The sequence below is a fragment of the Musca domestica genome, unplaced genomic scaffold (assembly GCF_030504385.1).
Source record: "Musca domestica strain aabys unplaced genomic scaffold, Musca_domestica.polishedcontigs.V.1.1 219, whole genome shotgun sequence".
NCBI classification, from domain to species: Eukaryota; Metazoa; Arthropoda; class Insecta; order Diptera; family Muscidae; genus Musca; species Musca domestica.
This window is the reverse complement of record NW_026712261.1, coordinates 137,136-154,746: the sequence shown is the minus strand read 5'-3', so window position 1 is coordinate 154,746 and position 17,611 is coordinate 137,136. Positions and strand designations below refer to the sequence as shown.

Sequence of the window (17,611 nt, the reverse complement as noted above, 5' to 3'; positions counted from 1 at the left end):
CCGAAGATGACCCACTTTTGGGGTTTTTTCGCATTCAACTAAAAGAATTTTTTTCTAATTGGAAAAAAGGAAAAACACACATAGAAGCAAATGTGACCAATTGAGAAAAAGTGAAAATTATTGTGTAAAATAATTCATTTGTATATTTAGTGAAGTCGTAGATGAAACAAAAAGAAAGTTTACAAGTTTAGAAAAAAAGTGATATACAAGTGTGAAAAAAGTAGAAACGAGAAAAAACCGTAAAATATTTAAAGGAAATTTAGTCTACACACAGAAGATTTGAAGAAGAAAAAGTGCAAAATTCACAAAAAGCTCCATAAATGAGTGGTGTCTAGTTAGTTAATAGTTTTTTTTTCTTCGTTCCTCGTCACAATTGAGGTTTATGGCCCCACCATAACGGGAATATTGGCACACTTGCTTGGATGGATTTTTTTTCGTACGTTCGTTCGTTCGTTTGTCGGTTGGTTGGGTTCCCAATAAAATACGCGTGTGTGTATATGCCACAGTAGCTGCTGGTAAATGATTCAAGTATGGAACGGAAACGAGGCGGAGCAGCAGAACATTTATTGTAGTACGGATTTTGAAGGCGCTTGGTATACTGATTTTCGTTGGGAGACAGCAGAATGAACGAATTCCAGTGATTACAAAAAAAGGAATGGTGTGTGAAAATCTGCAAATTCCAGAATGAAATCTTAAGAAAAGCTCCAAGCAGAACTCAAAAGTTTGCTAAACAATTTATAAGTGTCCAGTGAATGTGAAATAAAATTCCACAGTCTCCACTCTCTTTCTTTGCGGATGTGTATATTGTTCTGTAGATAAATTAATAAAACAAAAGAAGCAGCAACAACAAAAATATATCCAAACAAATTTTAAGCAAACCTCCAATATCCAGTAGTTAGTAGTCCAAAACAAAGCTAAGAAATACAAAAAATAATTGCATTTATAGTATTAAATGTAACCTATAAAAAAGAATACAACAAAAAGAAGAGGAAGCAGCAGCATATTCATTAAAATTTAAATAAAAATATCTAGTGTAAAGCAAAATAATTAAGTTCGACAAAATCTCGCCTGTGTGTCTCAAGAGAAAGGAGTAATTTGTCAAAAATTTAAAAATGTCGTAAAACATAAGCTGAAAAAAATCATTTAGTTGTTTTTTGAAAAGCATATCGATAAAAGTGTAAAAACTAAGAAGAAGAAGAAGCAAAGCAGAGTAGAACCAATTCCTTCTCTAACAGGAAAAAAGTATTACACCAACATTTCCACACAATCTCTTCTCCAAACGAAACCAAAAAATAAAAGAAAAGGAACACCAATACACACACTCTCACAAATGCACCATTCCGTCTCCCACTTTCTCTCACACACACATTCACAGACACCAGCGAGAAAATCATTCTCTTTCCCATACACACCGAAACTTGGAAAAATATATGCAAACTCTTTGCCACACATGGTCTTGCTCATCACCATCCATTGACAGCAGCAGCAACGAGAAGAGAGTCAACAAGAACAACAACATGTCAACATGCTCGATTGTCGTCTGTCGTTTGTATTGGACACGCATACTCGTCTAGTGTTACGACGACGGCTGCTACTGTTATTGAAAACAACCTAAGACAGTGTTGCATTTCTTCGTGTGCTCACTTGTCCGTTCGTTCGCTCGTGTAGTCGTGTGCTTGCCTGTGTTTTTGCGTTCACAAATGTCGTTGACATTTTTTTGTCATTATTCAACACCACCGCGCATAACTAAACTACTGTCATCCAACGTCAAATGAACAAAAAAACAACACGAATTGTCAACAGTTCGAAAAAATAGAAAACAATAATAACAACCCCACAAGTTAAGCAAACCAAAACAACAACAATAAGAAAACAACAAAAGGAAGAAACATCACCAACAAACACGCAGCACGCTCTCTCCGACAATCGAGGGAACTGTAAGTAATAATTAAAATAAGGATATGTTTGCTGTGTGATTTCTAATTGTTTTAAAATCTATTATGCTCCATTTACGCACTGTTGTTCTCTTTTGTGAGAAATATCTTAGAGAGAGTGTATTTTATGTAGAAAAAAGAGAGAAAGAAAACTCTTTGTGACAATGAAATATTGAGGACTTTTCGTCAGTATTACCACTTTTTGTTATTACGAGTGGAATCTTCATCCCCGAGAAATATCCTTAGGAATTATATTATTTGTAAAGTCATATTTGTTGCATTCCGGTTATGGCAGAGTCGGTCGCCATAATTTTTCTGCTATTGGAAGGAAAGTAACTACAATAATAGCTGCATTACTGTTACAGAAAGAAACTTTTGTTATAGTACTTTTGTAGTATAAAGGATTTAATTAAATCCACTAGTTAAATTTTCAATTCCAATTTATAAGCGTCAAATAAATCCACATAAACGGCATTAATCCGGCACCTCTAATGTAAATATATTGTAATATAGATATTGACTCATGGTAGAAAAATACAGGTAGATGCATCAACGCTTAAGAACATTGATATGACAAAAATTTTAAGATGGTTTTTTTTTTCAAAAATAAGTAGATTTTTATATTGTTATGATATGAATTTTCATGTTTGGATATCGTTATTGGTTTGACAGTTCATTGTCCCAGCAGTCGCGACGATGCGATTACCTGTATTTTTCTAGCATGTATTGACTTTATGCATGGGCAAATTAAATATCGACAACGGAAAGTTAGTTTTTTTTAAACAAGTGGCACTCTACACGCTTTTACATAGTCTGATTTACGCAGAGGACCTACTCGACTTCGAAAACACTTTTCAATATTTTTCAAGAATTTCACTTGATTATTCCCGCATTTTTTGATGTCATCACGTAATTTACACCTATCTTTTATTATGGAACAATTTTCCAAATCAAATAATTTTTCATAGAAATGGTGACTTCAATATTCTCACTCATACCCTTGAAACGACATCTGCTGAACCGATTTTTCGAAGATAAACGGTGAGAGTCTATAATTAATTTGTCTACGCTTTATGATCATAAGGGTTCATATATAATTAAGCCTTTTTAACTGGTTTATGTCATCGACTGGCTTTTACTGCAATAATTTCCTCACATCATGTTCAAATATACCAAAACGTTATCGAACAGTATTTAGTAAAATCCAGCAGAAAACAGCTGTTGCCAAAATGAATGCGTTGAACTTTTAAATTGATGGCAATATCGAATCAAACCAATTAGTTATTAACAATACAATGTCGAGTGCTTATTATTTAAAAAAAGAAATAATTTAAATGTTTAAAAAAATAATTGATTTTGAACCACCTGATGATACTGGATAATTCTTAGCATGGTAGAAGAATACAGGTAGTCGTATCGACACAGCTGCTGGGACAATGAACTGTCAAACTGATTTTGGAATTGAAAATATTGAATGAAAAATTATTAATTTCTAAAAATCGTTGAAAACAATTCATATTATAACAACCTCCGATTTGCGTCCTATAAAAAAACATTTAAAAATCTACTTATTTTTGATAATACATTCAAAAATTTTTGACATATCATTGTTCCCAAGCGTTGATGCATCTACCTATGTTCTTCTACCATGATTCCTAATGAGAAAATTTTCTCAGTAAGAATTCGCAGTCTCAGTAACGAAACTGTTATAAGGGCACTTCTGAATACTCCGAAGTGCAGCAAATATAATTAAAAAATATATATTTATAAAAAATTGGAAATTTCGGTTAGTTGCTGAGTTTGCACTCTAACATATAAATCATTTAAAAGTTAACTGCATGGCATTTTATAAAAATTTCCTCATTTAAAGGATATTCTCAAAAATGGAAGGTAATTTGGTTGAAAAAAACTTAAAAGCAGGTGGGAATCCCGCTCTTCCTATGTGTTTAAATTCGATTTTGATTTTTATTTACCTATCTAAATTGTTCATATAGGTCAACTTTATGATATAGATAAGAAAAATCTATTCTTATGGACAATTAGCATTTCTCCGATACGCTCAGCCATCGATCTCGTAGTCGAGGTAATTTAATTTTAAGAAAATTGTAAATTCAGAACTCTTAAGGGAGAATGTTCGGCCGTCACAATTTTTGAACGACATTCTAAAACATTAGTGAAAAAAGAGAAATTTAATCTATCCCAATCCAAATGACATTCATGTATATTTTAAGCTCAGAATGGTTAGTCTTTTTCCAGAGTCTCCTAGTTATTCTGTGCACGGAATCACAGTAACTCCTTATTATTTGTATGAATTAGATATTCTTTATTCTACATTCACAATCAAATCTAACTTTGATTTTTCAGGAGACGTGTCAAGTTTATTGACCTATCGAAATGAAATTTTGCTCAAATCTTTTGTTTGGCCCAAGGACTAAGAGCTCTATGGAAATTTATGATAATTGGCAGAAATGTAAATATCTCTTCTTAAGATTTACTTTTTATTGTGCAAATAGGATGAACTTTGCCACATTCGGCCAAATTGAACCTAGAAAGAAGAATGTCGAATTTGGTGGAAATAGCTTTCATATATATTGTTCATTCGAATTGTTTTTTTTGCCCACCACAGATGTAATATGCAGTCCGTAACAACGATGTTTAGGGAAATATATCAAATACAGCTCATAAATGCCATTGTCAAATTTTATCGAGATCGCTCTAGATTTGGATATGGCTCCCACATATATCTTTACTCGATTTCAAGTTCACTGTGAACCAAATGGTACATATATAAGCCCGAATTGAATGGATTTTGACACATACCAACGAACTCTGCCTGGACGTGTACACAAGTTGGTTGAAAATCGCCATATATATGTTACATCCGATTTTGTATTAAAGTACCTCACACCTGAATAACAATATTTAGTTCCTGCTATCAGATACAGGAGACAAATACCTCTGCTAAATTTTAGCGATCGGTTCAGATTTGGATATAGCTCCCATATATGTTCTTCATCCGATTTTACGTATATTGTGCCTAAAAGGTGTAATATCAGCTCAAATAAGATAGATTTGGATGAATATCGGTTCAGCCCGTCAAATTTAGTAAAAAATCGATGAAGAGGAGGATATACTTCCATACATTAGTTCCTTCGACTTAAAATTATATCTGTTTTAAAGCCATAATACCCATTCAAAAACGATCATAAATTTGTTTCTATTGTTTTTTATTACAGCCTGTTTTTTTTTAAAAACGTTGCTTTCCTCCGAATCCTTCGTATTCAAATGTATTCGTTTGGGTTTTCATAAAAGCTTTAAAAACTCTTTGATATGTGAGGGTTTCCATAACCATTATTTTGTTAATATTTTTTATGAAATTTCATTAGGAGTTGTGCTGATTATGGCAACCCCAATAAATTCAAAATTTATCACAAAATTGTAAATTAAAATTGAAAAATCTCAAAAAACATTTAAAGAATATGGTCCTGCAAGATCGGCTAACAAACAGTTGATATGTAAAAATAGTTCATAAATAGATTCCATGTCATACACATACAATTTTGGCGAAATTCTGTAACAAACAGCCAATTTCTGTTCAAAACTATGGGCCTCATTCTTTGGTTTTTTCTGACATTTTCGTTTGTATTTTTTTGTTACAAAAACCCAAAATTCAGGGGGAAAAACTTTATTGTGTTTTCCACTCAAAGAAAAACCCCCAAAATAATTAAATACTATATTTTATAGAAATCTAATAATTTATTTGATCAAAATTGTCGGGCTTAAGACCTGATTTAGAAAAGTCAACTTTACTTTTTTCGTTCTCTTTTCTACTTGTCTCTTGCTTATATATAAGGCAATTCAACAATTTTCTTTTTCATCATTGCCTTTTCTGTCATTTGTAATTATACTTTTGTATAAAAATAAAAACACAAATATTTTGCCAAAAAGTTTGCCAGTACGATTTTCCCCATTTCCATTGCCTCTACCTTTCCTTCCTACAAAGAAATGCCGCCAGAAAACTTACCTAATATAAATTCGCACCAATTTTCTCAGCAGACCCCGGACCGATTTTAATTAAATGAAAATTAGAGGAATTCTGTAGCTTGTTCAACAAAGTATTGACGCTTTTTCAAAAGTTACAAAATTTTAATAAAAAAAGGAAAAAACTCAGAACCCTAATATTAAAATTTCAGCATATAGTATTGACATCAAAACATTTATTATTTTAATTTATTCGTATTACAAAAAGTAAAAAAAAAACGAACTGCAAGCAAAGACAAGGCCGAGAAATCAGTTTCGAAGAAATTGAAAGCGGCGAGTTGGGTATGAATTTTCAGATTATCGTCAAATCAAATGCATCAAAACATTTATTATTTTAATTTATTCGTATTACAAAAAATTAGAAAAAACCCCGAACTGCAAGCAAAGACAAGGCCGAGAAATCAGTTTCGAAAAAATTGAAAGCGGCGAGGTGGGTATGAATTTTCAGATTATCGTCAAATCAAATGCAAAGCCTTTCGTTAACATTTATAGTAATTCAAATCCTGTAGCGATTTATGTGTGACGTAGATCCAGTTCATACCGTCAAACGATAGGACTTCGTTTATATACATGTTTTCACATCCTGACGTTCTAAAATGTCACCATCCGTTTTGGCAATTCGAGATAATACCGAACATTGGGACGAAAGTCTCAAAATCTGATATTATACCTATTGTTTGGATGCAAATATTTTAGCAATTGCGAATCCTTTATGCCCCATTGCATTAAGTTTGATTGAACTGTGCGGCCAAGGCCGTCAAAAATTCACACATCAGGCGGGACTGTATATGAGATACGAAACATAACAATGACCTATACTATCAGCAAGAATCCAAAATAGTATTTTCACCGTTATATGAAATTTGTTTCCAAATCCATAAGACATTTGCAAGTATGTAAGTATGTTTCTTAATACCCAAAATTGCGGCCGATTAGATTGTATTATTTGATTTCAACAGAAATACTAATATTATGTCATAATTAAGAATATATATCCTTTATTGGGTCTAAAATTAGTATTTCGGAAAGATACAAACATAATGATTTCATTTAATTTATAAAATTCAAAACTAGATAATCTTAGTAAGAGTTTTGAAGCTCCCTAGATTCAGCCAATACAATATATTTTGGACGCGTTATAAAATTATTTAAATCCCCAAAATAACAACCATTGTTATGGTAACCCTAAATTGCAAAAACATACATGTGCTCTTTGCCAGTAGCAAATAAAACAAAGAGAACATATTCCACTTGTTTCGAACCAATTCATGCATTTTTGTTAAAGAAAACTCACATACATGCAAACACAATCCCACTATGTCACTTTGACTTCCTCCCCCTGAGATATGCAATGGTTTTTGTATCAGTTACCCCAATTCTCAGTGACGTTATGTGTTTTGTTTCTTTCTTTCATTTTTTGGTTGGGGCATGAGAGATAACTGTCGGTTCATTCTCTGTATCACTTTATCCCTCTCTCATACTCAATGCTCTTGTTCTCTCCGTAATGTGAGTGCGTTAATGCCGTTGTGTGTTTTGTGGCCATTAAATGGGGGGTTAAATGTTAGTCCTATGTGCGTGTCATACATTTCATTTTGGCCCTTGCAATAACTTCTTCACGACGTATGTGAAACAACGACACGACAAAAGCAAAACGGATGATGAAAATTAAAAGGAAAACATAATCAAACTATTTGGCCTACATCGCAAACGACAGAGTGCGTAATGATTCGTTCAATAGCTTATCAATGATATTGTTATTGCATAAATAACAACAACAACACAAATTTCATACATAAATTTTAGACACGCGACTATTAAGCTAAGTGGAAATGTCAAACGTGGAAAGTGCTGCTGATAGTAACAGTGTTTCTAATGGGGGTCAAAAGGGGTGCAGGAGCGATCAGAGTATAACAATTTCTTGTAATTAAATGCCAGAGGTCTCTCCCCTCCTTTGTAGAATACAAAAAAAACTGGGTTTGCATTACATTACAGCATTGTTTTTAGCCAGGAAAAAAGATAGACACAAAGAGAACACAAAACCCAGAGAGTGAGAGAGGGAGTGAAAGGAAGGAAGAGGTGACAACACAAAAATAACCTGCCCATAGACAAGCCGTCCATAAGGTTTTTGAACCTTGCTAATGGCTACAAAACAACCTGAGTCCTACATTTCGTTTTTGCTGCCTTGCCAAAACAGAACAGACCGTCACGCATTAGTAGGCCAAATTGGTTGCCGTTTTGGTAAATTAGTTGTGGTCCTTTTATTGCTGGTCCAATGATGGTTTTGTTTGTTTGTTTGTTTGCATAAAAAGTACAAATAATGCAGAACGGGGTTTTATTTTACTGTTGTTTACTTTTCATGCATTTTTTTGGGTGAATGTAAATTCCATGGCAGCTGATGAATTCCTGTGAATTTTAGAAATGCAGACAAATTACTGCACAAAGCTTTTTTGGGGAGGAAATGGGGAATAATTGCAGTAGTAGGGCAAATGTAATATTCTAATTTGACAGGGAGTGGAGTACTTCCTAGGAGAGTAAAAATAACGAAACATAATACGTTGTAAACATTTAAAAATTTATGAAATAAAATCGCTGCTATTTAATCGACGGCTGGGAGAGAAAAATATTTACAAAACAATTGATTTCTGGAAATTAATCCATAATACGAAATAAATACCCTGAAATATCTTGAAAGATTTCATTATTCAACTTCTTATTGAAGTCACGAAGTTTTAAGCGTTATCTGACTTGCAGTTGATTTAAAATTAGTATGGGCTGAACATAATATTTTTGTGGCATGGATCAAGAAACAATTGCAACTGGATTATATTTCGTATTTCGTTATCAATAAGAAAGAGTTGCGAAGGTTTTATTTATTGCCGTATAACATTGCTTATATAAAGATTACCTTGGTAAAATCTCATAAAAAGGAAAACAGCCTCATTTTGTTTGTTCTACCTTTCGTTTCCTCTGTGTCGTATGATTATTCGTAGCATTATTGTTCATACGCTATATTAAAGAGCAATCATGTACAGTACTTTTTCACCTCGGGAGAATTTGTTGAGTCAAAAATTGGTGTATAGAGATTTCCGAACAAAGTTGATATAGTGTTGTGTGTTTCACTCTTTACTTTTCACATTTAAATGCTGGAGTGCTCTAACGATAGCCACTTGTGGTTTTCCAGCCAAATATAAAGAAATCACACTATCACGATTGAATTCCATCACGAATAACATTTTTTTCTGGAAAATTCTCACCAAAACGATTTTGTATGCTTGTAAACAAAATAATGAGCTGTCACTGGAATAATTTTATCAGCTGTCGGGCGAGTGGCCAAGAAATGACAGGAGTCTGAAGTTGGTTGCAGTTTTTGTATGTATTATCGTATATTCTAGATCAGCATATAATTATACCCTTAGCCGTATGGCTAGATAGGGTATATATCATTGTTTCCGCCAAAGCGTGTCTCATCGAAATAACGGTTTTAGACCCTAGACCTCTTTGGACCAAATCCGTTTCAGAACATTTGGAGTCGATCTAGCGATGTCCGTCCGTCAGTCTGTCAGGCTAGTGCGCACGATAACTCTCATAGGGAGTATCCGATTTGCTCCAAACTTTGTACATCGGAATATTATTATCAAACTTAGTCCGAATTCGGAGTTGGGCAATATTGGTCCACTCCTTCTGGTACCTCCCCAACAAAAGGTCGAAATTTCAAAAAAATATTTTACTGTGCAGAAAGAGAAAGGATAATACAATTTTCTTCCAACTTTGCAAACCCTAGTATTTGCATCAGTGTTAGTTCAGGTAGGAAAATGGACAATATCGGTTCACAACATCAAGGTCCTACCCTACACAGGATCCAAATGTTGAATAATTATAACATTTATAAAATGGGATGTAAGAGTCCGATAATTTATTTTTATTGACCCAAGGTTTGGTGTGAAGATGGATCACATATATTGGTCCACTGGTATTTCTCCCACAAAGAGTCAACATTTTAAATACACATGAAGCTCATAATATGCGAAATTAGCATCCGATTCTATTCAGACATCGTACATCTCAATATTTCTATCAACCCAATATCTGTTGATAGAGATCGGATAATTTCTTCCGGTATCTCCTCCACAAAGATTCAAAATTTTGACACGCAAAATCTGTTGTGAAGATGATAAATATCTGTCAATTCCTTCTGAAATCTTACCAACAAAGGGTCACAATTTCTAATACTTATTTCTGTCATGACTTTGCGAAACAAGTCGAGAATTCTATACATCTTGCTATTAGATGAAATGGAATATTTCGGTCCGCTATCTGGTAAATAACTCATATTTCCAAATTTTCCAAAAATTTGCACATTCCTCATATAAAGTACAGGAAGAAGATATAACCCAAATATGGTACGTTGTAATATTTATACCAGACTTAGGTCAGATACGAATTGGACAATAATGGTCAACTGCTTCGAAACCTCCCCCATAAACGGTCAACAGTATAACTCAAGGTTGGGGGTATCGGTCGGCAAACCGACTGATACTATTTAAATTGTTAAACAATATTTTTGCATTTAATGTTAATCGTTGATTTCAAAGAGGGACAACGAAACTTTGGTGAAATTGGTCGTTTAGGATCGTATTTTCCAATTTCTATGTTGCTCCACAGACTTACCAACAACCAACACATATATTCGAATTCTAATATTAACTATTAGTTGTTTAAGATGCATATTCCAGAAAAAAAACCAATTACACAAAATACGCGTGCCATCTTAGGAAATTATTTATCCTCAATTATTTATCTCTCGAGAAACATGCTTTCCGTGGAAATAGAGTTCTTTGCAGATATTCATAACTTTTTGAAATAAACATTTTGACCCCCACAATTTTATGTAGATTTGCTATGTCCGTCTGTGTGAAATCTCTCTCTAGCTACAGAAGTGAACGAAGTAGTCTGATGCAATTTTATTCGAATATATTCTAGGTTCATAGGGTTTCAGGTATAACTGTACATCGCGATTAAAGTTATTTATTGGGTCTTAGGAATATTTGTCAGTCGAATTTGTTGTTAATTAGTAGTTTGTATTCCCAGTGAGCAGAAAATGCCCTTGTAAGGAACTATCTGCATAGCTATCACCCCATATAATGGTACCTCCCCAAATTATTTTAAACTGAATTGTTTCAAAGCAAGTGTTTCGTGTTCGCAATATGTTCCACTTTCTCTGGCAGACAATGATCTCCACAGATCCATGTTTTCGTACAACCCCCAATTTACTTTACCTTCCTATATTTGGAGGCTGTAATGGGTGGTGGTACCAATTTTCGATTATTTTATTTTTCAAGCAATCAAAAATATAGGTTCACTCCTTTTGATATCTCGCTTACAAAAGATCGAAAAAAAAAAACATTCCGAGCGATGGAAGTACCACATATAGTTTACACTTAGTACATCGTAGAATTTAGATACAACTTAGGTCAGGTACGAAAAACGGCAATGTTGGATTTATCTGTCTACTTCTTTTGGTGTATATCCCACCAAGCGTCCAGAGCACTTTCAGCATTACTGATGTTCTGGAAATCATCTCAGTTACACGAAAAGTCAAAAAATTTAAACGATGATGGGGAGTTGGTCTGTTCTGATGTGTTGCCGGTACGCGATAATTATGAGACCTGGAGAATCAAGGGCCGTTTCTGCGCCCACAATACCTTTTTTATTTCAGATTTTTGATAAGTATAAGCACAGAGAGCGCTTTAAACTTTCATGACGATTTGGAAAATTTTCTCGCCTACCCGAGTTTAAATTAAGTTAATCTCTTTAAAACCTTGGAAAATCGTTTTTATTTACCTCATAAAATATTACTATTACAGTGATGAATTCGTTTATCAATTGATAAAAACTGTTACGGTACGGAGTCTGAGACGAACATGTAAGGAAATTATTGAGCTGGAGTAGAGTGAGCACGGAAGAGAGTGTGCAGGTCTATAAAGCCGGGATTGGTTAATCATATATTTTGATAACAAATATGTTGATGGAAAGGAGGTCCGAGCCGAAAGAAATGGCAAGTTACAGAGTCATTCGTCTTCATCCGCTTGTCAGTACCGAGGACAGAATTTTAAAAGCAAACTAAGTTTTTCAAGTGATTTTTATTTATTATTTTTTTTAAATCTTATATCACGAGGACTCCCGTTCCACCGAAAGACGGGTGTTTTGCTTTTAACCAAGCTCGATCAAATTTGTGTGTGAAACTTACTGGGAAATTGATGATATTCGTCCTTCGGTATAGGCAACTCTCAGATAGGCCATATGGTAGGGGCTTCCATAAAATATTATCACGAAATGTTACTGTTGTTGGTTCTTACAAGAAGCCACCTGTAGGGGTTGAGTCCATGACGACTTTGGGGTAAATTAAGTAGGTTGACTATGATAATTGGCCTCTCGAGCTTAATAGGAATTAAAGCGCATGGCGGATGATCTCCGAGGATGTTCTCTATACTTCAATCGTAAGAATGACCGTCTCAGAGAAAATACTAATCTTTCTTTTCTATGGTTCCACCTTTCTACAGTTCGAGAGAGTCTTTTCTTATATTCCCAGAAATTGTTTGATTATACGCAAGGCGGCGAAGAGGCTGAATATGTTTATAATACTTAAGCATTTTTCTATGCAAAATATACAAAAAATGGGTAAAACTAGTCATCACCCAAAATTAGAATTAAGATCTTCACCTCCTTATGTATATATTCGACTGGACTCTTGAGGATGCACATTTCAGCAGTTTTTAATTTGGCGTTTAGGCTGGATTGAACTATTCCCCATATGTGTATTTTTATATACAGCTAAAACCTAACATATTGAACTACTTTGTTCCAAAAAAAAAAATTAGGATCCTTGGCGTCGTATGACTATTGCCAATACTCATACACTCTACTGGTTTATGTTAATTTAATACAAATTTAATTTAATAAAACTTAAGATTTAAGCTGATAAATTGATAAAGAAGGCTTAGGCGGCCCATAAAAGATGATAACAAACCAACTGTGGCCCAGCCTAATTAAATGTAAATTACCATCTGTGGTGGCTAACTTTAAAATACTGACATTAAGAAAACAAACTTTAAGTTTTCTACTTAAAATTCAAAGTCCTTGTTTTTTTTTTAATGTGATATGACATGGGAGCGAAACAAAAAATATATATGCCACTTATTGACGTCGTTGATGTAGTTTTCTGCTTTGCCACCCAGACGATAAGTGGTGCCGCATTATGCTGGTGGCGAGTGCGTGCACAGGCTTGTGCGTTAAACAAATTCAGATGAATATCCAAGTAGTGGGCGTTCTGTCTACCTATTTTGCTTTTTTGTAAAGAATATTTGAACAGGTCCTGTTCATGTCGAGTGGGTTTTTTTCTCTATATATTTATAAAAAATTGAGTCTCTATGTATAAATTTCATATAATTTATGCACAGAATGAAAAAAAAATCGAAATATTTTTTTACTCATTTAACAGTTTTTTCTTCTCCGTCTTTTTTACCACCACCGGCATTGCGGTGGCAGTGATGGTGACGTTAAAAATTCCTCTTGGTTCTGGTGGTTCTCCCCAGTTCTGGTTTCTTTCCTTCTTTTTTTTGGGGTTTTTATTAACACCATAAATTCATATTTCGCAAGGCTGTTTATATTTATATAACCGTGTCATGCCATTTTTGTACAAAGCATGTTTTTCCTTCTTGACTTTCTTCTTTCGTACCATTCGCAATTTTTTCTGCTTCGTTTTTTGTTGTTGCGTTTGAGTTTTAGCTAAAAATGTGTTTCAATGCGAGACATTTGGAGGCTTTGGAAGTTTGATGGGTGAGTGAGTGTGTGTATGTGAGCTTGGGTTATGGAATATGTTTGGAGAGGACATAGAAAATATGTGTGTATGAATGTGTGTGTGTTTGATATATTATGTCCCCGTTACGTGTCCAAAATGCATCATGCAAAGCTAAACGAAAACGAAAGTATTTTTAGTAATACCCCGAAACCGAAAAAAAAAACACAAAACTAACTTCCCACGTTATTGAACACCCGACCACATATTGATGTGTATTGGAAGGGAGTGATGACTTAGATTGAAAAATGACTATTTATCATGTAAGAAAAAACAAGCAAATAATTTTGCAATTGCAAGTTTCGGATGCTTTTATAAAAAATTGTCTTTACAAATCAGCGATTATATATCACAAATATTGCTTTAGAAATGGATTCTGAACTAATCTTAAATAGTTCACAAGTGTAAATCTAGTCAACAGCTACTAATATACTCTCAAACAAGTAAAAAAGCAGTAAGTTCGGCCGGGCCGAACCTTGAATACCCTCCACCATTTGGAACGAATTAGAAAATTTTCAAAAAAATAAAATCCAATAAAAATTCTTTTAAAATCTTTAAAATATCTAATATAGGAAGGTGCCGATATATGGGGGGATATAAGATATTGTGGACCTATAAAGACAAATCTATATCTGCGCGTAAAGTACTCACAAGGAACTCCGTATGTAGATTTTCAGACAATACGATTGGAAAATGGGGCTAAAATCATCAAAATACCGAATATCGCGGGGTACCGTTATATGGGAGCTATACGTTATCGTTAACCTATATAGAGAATTCTCTGTCGGTGGGTAAAGTGTTCACAAAGAACCCCTTGTGACCATTCCGTTGAAAAATATGTCTAAAAACATCAAAATACCGAACATCGGGGGTACCGTTATATGAGGGCTATACAATATCGTGGATCTATATAAATAATTCTCTGCCGGGGTATAAAGTACCCACAAGGAACTCCTTGTGTGGATTTTCAGACAATTCCGATGAAAAATGTGGGTCAAATCATAAAATACCGAATATCGGGAGGTACCGTTATATGGGGGATATACGATATCGTGGACCTGTATAGATAATTCTCTGCCGAGGTATAAAGTACCCACAAGGAACTCCTTGTGTGGATTTTCAGACAATTCCGTTGAAAAATGTGTGTAAAATCAGCAAAATACCGAATATCGGGGGGTACCGTTATATGGGGGCTATACGAAATTGTGGACCTATATAGATAATTCTCTGCCGAGGTATAAAGTACCCAACAGGAACTCCTTGTGTGGATTTTCAGACAATTCCGTTCAAAAATGTGGGTAAAATCATCAAAATACCGAATATCGGAGGGTACCGTTATATGGGGGCTATACGATATTGTGGACCTATATAGCTAATTCTCTGCCGAGGTATAAAGTTCCCACAAGGAACTCCTTGTGTGGATTTTCAGACAATTCCGTTCAAAAATGTGGGTAAAATCATCAAAATACCGAATATCGGGGGGTACCGTTATATGGGGGCTATACGATATTGTGAACCTATATAAATAATTCTCTGTCGAGGTATAAAGTACCCACAAGGAACTCCTTGTGTGGATTTTCAGACAATTCCGTTGAAAAATGTGTGTAAAATCAGCAAAATACCGAATATCGAGGGGTACCGTTATATGGGGGCTATACGATATTGTGGACCTATATAGATAATTCTCTGCCGAGGTATAAAGTACCCACAAGGAACTTCTTGTGAGGATTTTCAGACAATTGCGTTCAGAAATGTGGGTAAAATCATCAAAATACCGAATATCGGGGGGTACCGTTATATGGGGGCTATACAATATCGTGGATCTATATAGATAATTCTCTGCCGAGGTATAAAGTACCCACAAGGAACTCTTTGTGTGGATTTTCAGACAATTTCGTTCAAAAATGTGGGTAAAATCATCAAAATACCGAATATCGGGGGGTACCGTTATATGGGGGCTATACAATATTGTGGACCTATATAGATAATTCTCTGCCGAGGTATAAAGTACCCACAAGGAACTCTTTGTGTGGATTTTCAGACAATTTCGTTCAAAAATGTGGGTAAAATCATCAAAATACCGAATATCGGGGGGTACCGTTATATGGGGGCTATACGATATTGTGGACCTATATAGATAATTCTCTGCCGAGGTATAAAGTACCCACAAGGAACTCTTTTTGTGGATTTTCAGACAATTCCGTTCAAAAATGTGGGTAAATATATCAAAATACCGAATATCGGGGGGTATCGTTATATGGGGGCTATACGATATTGTGGACCTATATAGATAATTCTCTGCCGAGGTATAAAGTACCCACAAGGAACTATTTGTGTGGATTTTCAGAAAATTCCGTTGAAAAATGTGGGTAAAATCATCAAAATACCGAATATCGGGGGGTACCGTTATATGGGGGCTATACGATGTCGTGGACCGATATAGCCCATCTTCGAACTTGACCTGCCTGCAGACAAAAGAGAGATCTGTGCAAAATTTTAGCTTCCTATCTTAGTTCGTTTAGACTGTAGCGTGATTACAACAGACGGACAGACGGACGGACAGGGCTAAATCGTCTTAGAATTTTACGCTGATCAAGAATATATATACTTTGTTGGGTCTAAAATGATTATTTCGATGAGTTACAAACGGAATGACAAAGTTAATATACCCTCCATACCTTTTTTGGTGGAGGGTATAAAAACCAACACTGAAATGGTCTCCCAAACAGGGTGGGATGAAAACACTGCAACCAACTTCAGACTGCAGTCATTTCTAAGCCACTTGTCCGACAGCTGTTAAAATTATTACAGTGACAGCTCATTATATTGTTTACAAGCATACAAAAGTATTTTGGTGAGAATTTTCCAGAAAAAAAGTTATTCGGGATGGAATTCAAGAGTGGAAAACTGGAAAACCACAAGTGGCTATCAGTAGAGTTTCCCAGAATTTTAATGTGAATAAATCTTTTGTGTCTCGTACCATCGCTCGTTACTGTGATACTAGTAGCGTAGCCTGACGTCAAGAGAGTGAAATGGTTCGAAAGTAAAGAAATGGTTCGAAAAGTAAAGAAGCGACTTGATCGAAACCAGCGTCATAGTGGCCGAAAAGTTCGTTAGCGGAACTTATCGCAATATTCCATTCGACAAATATTGAAAAATTAGGTCGGGGTAAAACCATTGAAATTCGAAAAAATGCAAGAACTTACAACGCAACGGAAAGAAAATAGACTCAAAAGAGGAGGAGCTTTGGTTGACCGAAAGAGGTGAACTGCCGAATTTGGTTTTCTCCGATGAAAAAACATTCGTTGTCCAGCAGTTTGTAAACAAAAAAATGATCGTGTTTACTTGCCAAAGAGGTCAGCTGAAAATGTCCATCTTCGGTTGGCCACCAGAACTCAAGCGCCGGACATGGTGATGGTGTGGGCCGCCATAATAGCCGATGGTCACTCTCCGCTCTTATTAATCGACCGTGGCATCAGAATAAATGTCGAATATTATCGAGAAAATATTCCGTTTGCGTGCCCAAAGCTTGGCCGCAGACCTTGGACATTTCAAGAGGACTCAGCGCCATCGCATTCAGCACGCACCAGCCAAGAATTGTTACAAAATGAGGTTCCACGCTTCATTTCCAGTGCACAATGGCCACCAAAATCTCTGAATATCAATCCGTTGCACTATTGTGACTGGAGTATTATGGAAAGCAAGGTTGTCACTAAAAAATACCAAAGTGCCGATCACCTCTACCAGTATTTTTATCTGTATTAGATAAAGTGTCAAAATG

At 35.0% G+C, this 17,611-nt stretch overlaps 1 protein-coding gene across 1 annotated transcript in view; it reads left to right on the top strand.

Annotated features, from left to right (window-relative positions):
• Positions 1–17,611, top strand: part of LOC131802581 (uncharacterized) — a 133,401-nt gene continuing 115,790 nt past the window's right edge. The window contains 1 exon segment of the mRNA XM_059122907.1: positions 1–1,937. The gene's annotated coding sequence lies outside the window, so the exon portion shown is untranslated.